Here is a 7677-nt window from a genome sequence, read left to right as displayed (position 1 = left end):
AGTTGTTCAACAATAATAAAAATAATCCTCTAAAATACAACTTGGCTAATAATTCTGCACACAGTGTATAACTGATAGGCGCATCCGCCTGTCAACTGAAAATGCTGAGAGGCTGAATTTTATAAAAAATGAACAAGGGCTGGATTGGGCCAGACTTCTCAACGCTACCGAATGATAGCAGAGTAACATAAACTCAAATGCAGTGTCTTTTTTTTTGAGAGGTCTAACAACCCATGCACTTCTGTCTTCACATGTCATAATCATTACTGTGGCCCACCTCTATGTGTCTTTAAATTGTTATTGGGGTTTTTTCTAAATTTTGGCAGCCGTTGTACTCACTGCATACCCTATAACTGTTTTGCAGACCCGCTCCTTTCTAATGGGAACATGTCGTTACTGAGGCCCACCTCTATGTGTCTTTAAATTGGTTTTGGGTTTTACCCAAATTTAGGCAGCCCTTGCAGTCACTGCATGGGCATTACCACTATAGAAGACCCACTCCTTTGTAATGGGAACATTTTTTTTTACTGAGGCCCTCCTCTATGTCTCTTCAAAGGGGTATTGGGTTGCGTCCGAATTTTTGGCAGCCCTTGCAGTCACTGCATATGCAATAACAGTATAGGAGACCCACTCATTAATAATGGGAACAACAAAACATAGCCGCCTGATGACTCTCTAACAATAGCGAGGGTCGACTGCTGGCCCTTTAATAATAGTAAAATGTTAAAGTGATATTTCCCGGTGAATGTATTTTTCACCATTGAAAGAAATGCAAAAGTGCAAAAACGCATCAAAAACGCTATGTGTGAACAAAGCCCAAGGTGTGGAGGAGTATTTTTGTTTTTGGCTAATTATTTTATCTTTTATACAAGTCATTACCTTGGAAAGGATGTTTCTTATTATTTTTCCCAAGAAAATCCATTTTGGTCTCGTTTTTATATGTTTTTTTGTGAGTCCGTAAAAATGGCATAATACTCTGACAGCATTGTTGACAGCAGTGACCTGGGAGTTAGAGATGCTTCCAGGGGTCTTCCCCATGCTGTACCCATGTCATTTGAGCACTTTTCCCATAGATTGGGACAATTTTTAGGCCCTCTGCAGACCGCCGGGGGGCCGCCAGAAAAATGCTTGAGTTTCCCATAGACTTACATTGGGCTCGTTGCTCGGGTCGAGCTCTCGAGTATTCCAATTTGCTCAACTCGAGCAATGAGTGCCCGAGCATTTTAGTGCTCTTTCGTCACTAGTGGTGATGTACCTTGCTGGCCCAAGTCGCTCGATCAGCTCATCGACGCATGGCATGGGATATGCGTCAAATTTGGGGACTTCATTCAACTTCCGATAGTCGTTGCAGAACCTCCAGTCACCATCGGGCATTGGGACCAAGACAATTATGCTCGAACAACCGCTCTTAGATTCTTCAATGACTCCGAGTTTCAGCATACTAGCCACCTCTTTGGAGATCACCTCTCGTCGGGCCTCAGGTATCCAATAGGACTTCAAGTTCTCCCGCACATGTGGCTCTGTCAGAACCTTGTGTTCTATGACCCTTGTGCAGCCTGGCAATTCCGAGAACAGATCCCTGTTCTTTTGCAGTAACTTCCGACACTGCTGTTTTTGGGCCTTCGTGAGCGTGTCCGCTATTGCGACTCCTCCAACGTCATCTCCTGCCTCGTCCATCAAGCATGGAGCTTCCACAGCCTTTCTGTCTTGCCACGGCTTGATAAAGTTGATGTGGTATATCTGGAATGGCTTATGTCGTCCCGGTTGATGAACCTTGTAGTTCACCTCACCAACTTTTTCAACCACCTCATACACCCCTTGCCACTTGGCCAAGAATTTGCTTTCCACGGTAGGAATCAGAACGAGGAATCTATCACCAGGATTGAATTACTGCACTCTGGCTGAGCGTTGTAGACCCTGGCCTGCGCCCCTTGTGCCTGGAGGAGATGATCTTTTACAATGGACAGCACCTTCGCAATCCATTTCAGCATCATAGCGAAGTGCTCGATGACGCTCCTGTGGGGTGTGACTTCTGCTTGCCAGGTTTACTTTGCTACATCCAGTAGACTCCGCGGATGTCGGCCATACAGGAGTTTGAGCGGCGAGAACCCCGTAGAGGCCTGTAGAGCCTCTCGGATGGAGAACAACAGATACGGTAGGAGACAGTCCCAGTCTCTACCATCCTTTTCTATAGCCTTCCTCAGCATTAGAGATGAGCGGTGTTCGACTCGAACTGTTCGCCAATCTCAAATTCGAGCTGTTTTGGGCGGTGTTCGAGTCGTTCGACGAACTCGAATGATTTGCAAAAAATTTGACTGTTCGAGGTTATGTTCAATAACTATTCGTGCACCAAAAGCGTAACTGGATTTTTTCACAGTAATACTGTTAATCAATGTTAATAGACAGTTTCAGTGAAGAGTGGGCGGGGGAGGGGCAGGGGATGGATCTCTGCAGAAATAATGCCGATCTCCATTTTTTTTTTCCCGCATTTACAGTGGGGCGGTGCAGTCTGTCAGCCTATCAGCAGTGCACACACCCAGCGAAGTGCTTTTTTTTGCACACAAGCAAGGACATGTGTCATTGGCTGTGTATGTCACATGTCCTTGCCCTATAAGACCCAGCCATTTTCCCCGTCGCCACCATTTTCTCGCTGCTGCAGCTGAGTGTTAGACGGCACCGCTACTGCTTTGGGCGCCATACAGTATAACTGTGTGAATTGCGAGCGAATTTCCTGTTACATAGAGAGATAGGTTTAGGGAGTAGGGACTAGTTCTAATTGCAGCCTTTTTGAGGGCTAGGTTACAGCAGTTCAAAGCACTTTTTGCCAGGCAGGTCTGTGCCAGTGCTGTGCAAGTGTTTTTCACAGCATTTGGTGAAATGTAGCTCAGCCAATCCTTTTGGGCCTGTAGCAGTGTCTGTTAGTCAGCGGAGTAGCCCACCTGTGAAGGAAGCTACACCGCCTGTGTATCCAATTCTAATTTTTTACTGCATCTAACCCAGGAAATCCTTTTGGGCCTAGTAGCAGCGTCTGGTAGTCACTGGAGTAGCCCATCTGAAGCAAGCTACATCACTTGTGTATCTAATAACAATATTTTACTGCATCTAACCCAGTAAATCCTTTTGGGCATAGTAGCAGTGTCTCATAGTCAGCGGAGTAGCCCACCTGTGAAGGAAGCTACACCGCCTGTGTATCTAATTCTAATTTTTTACTGCTTCTAACCCAGGAAATCCTTTTGGGCCTAGTAGCCGTGTCTCGTAGTCATTGGAGTAGCCCAGCTGTGAAGCAAGCTACACCGCCTGTGTATCTGATAAAATTATTTTACTGCATCTAACCCAGCCAATCCTTTTGGGCTAGTACCACAGTTTGGCCACTCACCTCTGCTCGGTATCCATCCATCGTTTTTTGTGCAAACAACTACAGAGTTGCCAATTAGTTAACCACCAAAAGGAGTGGCAAAAGGCCTGCTGCTGGTGGAAAGGGGAATAGGCGTGTTGGAAAAGGAAAAAAAGGTTGTGTCTGTGGGGTAGGTGGTAAAGCAACAGTAACATCTGCACAAGAAAGACCATCCTCCAGCCAAACTAAGATGTCTACTTCTTTTCGTGGACAGTGTGATATGATCCCTTTCTTACTGACATGCCCATCGCTTCAAATTCCAGATGAGGTACACAAACAGCAGGTGCTTCAACGGATATCAAGTGCTCCTTTAAGTGGGCTCTCCTCCACCTCAACTTCAATATCACAAATACTCCAGTCCTCAGAGGTGTTACTCCAATCGCACTTGCTTCCTCACAGCTCCCAAGTCTCCAGCTGCCCGTCTGAATATGGGGTAACACAGATGGTTGATTCTGCAGAGCTGTTTACTCATACTATAGCCTGGGAATCAGAGGTCTGCTCCAAAGCTTCAGTGTCTGCTAGTCAGCGTAGTAGCCCAGCTGTGAAGCAAGCTACACCACCTGTGTATCTAATAACAATTTTTTACTGCAACTAACCCAGTCAATAATTTTGGGCTAGTAGCAGTGTCTCGTAGTCAGCAGAGTAGCCCATCTGAAGCATGCTACAACACCTGCGTATCTAATAACAATTTTTTACTGCATCTAACCCAGGAAATCCTTTTGGTCTAGTAGCAGTGTCTCGTAGTCAGCAGAGTAGCCCATCTGAAGCATGCTACAACACCTGGGTATCTAATAACAATTTTTTACTGCATCTAACCCAGGAAATCCTTTTGGGCTAGTAGCAATGTCTCGTAGTCAGCAGAGTAGCCCATCTGAAGCAAGCTACATGGCCTTTGTATCTAATAACAATTTTTAACTGCATCTAGCCCAGGCAATACTTTGGGCCTAGTAGCAGTGTCTGCTAGTCAGCGGAGTAGCCCAGCTGTTAAGCAAGCTACACTGCCTGTAGATCTAATTACAAATTTTTAACTGCATCTAGCCCAGGCAATACTTTTGGCCTAGTAGCAGTGTCTGCTAGTCAGCGGAGTAGCCCAGCTGTTAAGCAAGCTACACCACCTGTGCTTTGGACACTTAATTTTTTCAAAGGAAATGCTTAGGGCCCCCGAGACACTCAGTCAAAAGCATCGGGGAGGAACCCCAAAGTAGAGGGGCTGGGACTGGCGGTAGCACGCCTTGTGGCGGACCGCCAAGCTCAATCCTTTTAAAAGCTTTTTAACTGCAGCAGCTTTAGTGGACGCTACTGGAGCTGGAACTCTTTTTTTATTATACAAATACAAAACACATACAAAACGCAAATATAACCACAAATACAAACATACAAGAAACAAAAAACCCCAACAAGACATAGCCCAAATCCAAAATCACAGAGTCCAGTTAAAATAACATGTACGGTAAGAAAAAGTCTCTCACTCACCGGGAGACCCCCGGCTAGGGAAGACCTCAACTCGCCCCTCATAGCCATGACCCCTTCCATTCACCACATTCATACCTGCACATTCACACCTAACCCCCTAAGAAAAAAAAAAATAAAATACTGGCCCATCACCCAAAGAAATAAGCCAACCTGGCCAAGAACTTAAACTTACTACTTTGCACTCACGAAAACCACTTCTTTTTTTTTCCCACCACCATTTTTTTTTTTTAATCACCCAAGGTCCCACGATAGTCTGTGGCCTTATCACAGCAAGGTCCCACGAAAGTTTGTGGCCTTCATTAAATTCTTCACACATAATGGGTCCTTTTTCCCCCATCCCTTAGGACGTCATTTTTCCCAAAACCCCTCCCCCCCTGTTACCGCCCACCCAACCTACACTAAACCCCCCCCACATGCAAATTACACATACATATACATACAATACACAACATAAATATACATGTACATACACTATACAACATAACTATAACAATAAACACAACATAACAATAGAACAATATACTTAGACAACTTTTAACTACTTACCATGACATAACAACTGACCAAAACCATGAATCAAAAGTCAGACCCAAGTTCAGTGCTTGCAAGCCCTATATTCGGGTCTCCAATACCGTAAAACAAAAAACTACAATGTGACGGGAGCAGCCCACCACCAGGAAACTGGAGACTACCGAGGCTCTCACCCTAATCTAACACATAACAGCCTGTCCCTCCATATTAAAGAAAAAGAAAAACCTGTTCCTACCGCCCTACCAATCTTTCCCTACCTGTCCCTACCTGTCCCTCTCTGACCCTCACTACCAACCTAATACTAACTACCTATCCCTGAAGACTGTCCCTGTCTGTCCCTCCCTGACCCTACATACCTATCTGACCCTACAAATAAAATATAAAATATAGGAAGAGACTGAACTCACCCTATTACAGACACACGTAACCTAACTCTCCCTAGGGCACGCTAAATGAGAACCCTCTCTACAGAAGGAAAGCCTTACCTGCACCCTGCCTCTCGTACTCCAGCGAGCGCACTTTTGCCAGGTCACCCAGGATGTTCCTAATCACCTCTTCCCGGGGGAGGGCTTTCTGCTGGGTGGATACCAAACACCGTGTAGAACCTAGTCACTAAGCTAACTAAGAAAACTGTGCCCTGATCTCGGTCACCAAGGGACCTGAATGCCCCATAGGCCCACTCCGCATAGGAAAGGCCTGCCAGCCTGGGCCAGCCAATGGAAGCTCCCACCCTACTGTAGACCTCTGTATTAAAGGGACACCGAAGCAGGAAGTGCTCCATGCTCTCAAGCATGCCGCCACACTCCTAGCGGGGACAATCCCGGTCATCAGAGTTCCTGTACTTCAGGTTGTCCCTCACATACAGTCTCCCATGGAAGCAGCGCCAAGTCAAGTCCCAAAACTTCAAGGGGATCCGTTTAGAGTTCAATAACCCAAGCTGTACCTCCAGATCCCGGCTTGGGCAATCCTTGAGCGCCAGGGGCTTCTGAAAGTGGGTCAACAGGACCCTATTGTCAAGTAACCTCCTTGACAAGGTCCTGATCTACCACACTCCCAGACCCCACCGGCGGATCACCTTCAGAACTGGGGTAGCATAAGCCGGAAGATGCCCATGAGGCATTCAAAGGTCCTTCACCTGCCCTCCTGTCTCCCATTCCTGGAAGAAAGGCCAAAACCACCCCCTACAGGAGAATACCCAAGGAGGAGCCCTCTCTACCCAAAGGTTGGAGATGTTTGCCTTAAGAAAGGTGTTTACTAGAAACACCACTGGGTTGACCATACACAACCCTCCTAGTCTCCTCGTGCGGTACGTGACCTCCCTCTTGATTAGGTTCAGCCTATTCCCCCATAATAGCTGCAAGAACAGAGTGTAGACCCGTGTCCAAAGAGGTTCTGGCAAGATGCAGACACTGCCCAAGTATATTAACAAAGGGAGCAAATACCCTTTGGCCAGGCTAACCCTTTCCCTCAGGGTCAAGGACCAACCCTTCCACTGATCCACCTTCTGGGCGGCGACCTTAAGCGTGCCCTCCCAGTTTTGCTGGGGATAGTCTTCCGGGCCGAAACTGATGCCTAATATTTTTGCTCTGGCCTGAGGCCCTGGAAGGGTGTCCGGGAGATCAAAAGTAGGATCTCCCCCTCCCAGCCAGAGACTCTCACACTTATCCCGGTTGATCATGGACCCGGATGCCACCGAGTAGCGCTCCACCTCAGACATGACCCAATCTGCCTTACCTCTCGAGGATACAAAAAGGGAAATGTCATTGGCGTACGCCACTACCCTCAAGGCGGCCTCTTGCTCCGCCCGGTCCATCCCGACTCCCACCATCGGTCCGCGCTCCACCCTCCTTAGAAGGGGGTTGATCGCGAACACATATGACAGTGGGCTCAAAGGACAGCCCTGGCGGACGCCAGACATCACCTCAAAAGGGTGTCCGACCCAACCGTTCACAAGCGGAAAAGTCACTGCCCCATTGTATAACACTCTCAACCAATCAACAAACCTCCCGGGCTGACCGTACCTCAGAAGGACGGACCAGAGGTACTCATGGTTAACCCGGTCAAAGGAATTCGCCTGGTCTAAGGACAGCAAGTACCCCTTCCAGTGACCTGCCCTGCCCTGCTCCACTGCCTTCCAGACACCGAGCACAGCACTAAATGTATTGCGGCCTGGAACAGAGCAGTGCTGGGCCCCCGAAAGGAGCCGGGGTGCAAATTTCACCAACCGATTAAAAAGCACCTTTGCCAGAACCTTTCGGTCCGTATTGGCGCTATGGGAC

Source organism: Phyllobates terribilis, unplaced genomic scaffold (genome assembly GCF_046119375.1).
Source record: "Phyllobates terribilis strain yellow unplaced genomic scaffold, ASM4611937v1 Scaffold_7__3_contigs__length_470593459, whole genome shotgun sequence".
NCBI lineage: Eukaryota > Metazoa > Chordata > Amphibia > Anura > Dendrobatidae > Phyllobates > Phyllobates terribilis.
Note: the sequence above shows the minus strand (reverse complement) of the source record.